We start from the raw sequence: 1,928 nt of genomic DNA on the forward strand, positions 1-1,928 counted from the left end.
GCTCCATGGACACGATGCTTTCCAAGCTAGCTCGTCTGCAGACTGCGGCGGGGCTTTGCCAGCGCACCCACACGCCAGTGGCTTCTGCTACATCCATGGCGACTAAGAAGACGGTCCAAGGCCCTCTATCATCTGATGACCATTTTGAATGAGAAGCCAAGTATGGTGCTCACAACTAAAGGGTGTTCCAAAATTCACGCAAGAAGTAATTTTGATAGAAAACACTGGTTTATAATTAAAAATTGTAAATTTTTTATTGATTCATAAAGTATATAGTATAGGGTTATGTATGGAATAGCACATCTGGTAAATGGCCTCCACGGCTTTACTGGCACATACAAAAGCCGTGGTCTTCATTGATATTCATTGTCCCTGCTCCTGGGCCATAATTGGTACTTGGTAATGCTTATCAAATTGAAGGGATTGAAATCACAGGGTAACATATTAAAATCTGATTCAATAAACCAAGTAAAATCGGGCTTTTATTTTTTGTTGTTAATGCTCACGCAAAATTCAAATCTTGCGTGAATTTTGGGACGCTCTTTACCACCTCTTACTGGTCACCCTGGAGAGAGGGACAGGTATTTCCCTGTGGGATGCGGAAGGCAGGAAACGCTTTGATTTTCTGAGTGCGCACAGCGCCATCAACCAAGGGCATTGCCACCCCAAGATTGTGGCTGCCCTGAAGAGCCAGGCGGGGAAGCTGACGCCAACCTCGCGGGCCTCCTACAACAACGTGCCGGGCGAAGACGAGGAGAACGTCACAAAGCTCTTCAACTACCACCAGGTTCTCCCCACGAGCATAGACATGGTGGAGGCCGGGGAGACCGCTTGCAAGCTGGCGCGGTGGTGGGGCTGCACCGTGAAGGGCATCCCCAAGGACAAAGCCAAGATCGTCTTCTCAGCTGGAAACTTTTGGGGCAGGACTCTGTGTGCCATCTCCAGCTCCACGGACCCCAGCAGCGACGACGGCTTTGGTCCCTTCATGCCGGGGTTCGAGATCATTCCCTACAACAACCTACCTGCTCTTGAGCGTGCTCCTCAGGATCTAAACGTTGCTGCGTTCATGGTCGAACCCATTCAGGGCGAGGCGGGCGTCATTGTCCCGACCCAGGCTGCCTGAGGGGTGTGCGCGAGCTCTGCGCCAGGCACCCAGTCCTGTTTATTGGATGAGACCCAGACAGGACTGGCCAGGACTGGGCGATGGCTGGCGGTCGGCCATGCAAACGTCAGGCCTGACCTCGTCCTCCTGGGCAAGGCCCTTTCCGGTGGCCTGTACCCCGTGTGGGCGGTGCTGTGTGACCACGAGATCATGCTGACCATCCAGCCTGGGGAGCGCGGCTCCACGTACAGGGGCAACCCCCTGGGCAGCCGGGGGGCCAACGTCGCCTTCGAAGTTTTGGAAGAAGAGAATGAGCTCAGGAAGCTGCCCTGGGACATCGTGACCGCAGTGCGTGGGAAGGGGCTGCTGGATGCCACCGTCACCGGGGAAACCAAAGATTCCGATGCTTGGAAGGTTCGCCTGCGCCTTCGAGATAATGGACTTCTGGCCAAGCCTACCCATGGCGACATCATCAGATTCCACCTCCTCTGGTCATCAAGGAGGACGAGGTCCAGGAGGCCTTGGAGATCATCAAAAAGACCATCAGTCTTTTTTTTTAAAAATATATTTTATTGATTTTTTACAGAGAGGAAGGGAGAGAGATAGAGAGTTAGAAACATCGATGAGAGAGAAACATCGATCAGCTGCCTCCTGCACATCTCCCACTGGGGATGTGCCCGCAACCCAAGTACATGCCCTTGACCGGAATCGAACCTGGGACCCTTCAGTCCGCAGCCCGATGCTCTATCCACTGAGCCAAACCGGTTTTGGCAAGACCATCAGTCTTTCTGGGTCCTCCACCAGCTTTCTGAGGGCAGGGCCTGCT

At 53.3% G+C, this 1,928-nt stretch overlaps 1 pseudogene; it reads left to right on the forward strand.

The window, feature by feature from the left end:
- LOC102429181 lies at positions 1-1,662 on the forward strand (annotated as a pseudogene).
- The last annotated feature ends 266 nt before the right edge of the window (positions 1,663-1,928 follow it).

Source organism: Myotis lucifugus, unplaced genomic scaffold, assembly GCF_000147115.1.
Source record: "Myotis lucifugus unplaced genomic scaffold, Myoluc2.0 scaffold_1236, whole genome shotgun sequence".
Taxonomy (NCBI): domain Eukaryota; kingdom Metazoa; phylum Chordata; class Mammalia; order Chiroptera; family Vespertilionidae; genus Myotis; species Myotis lucifugus.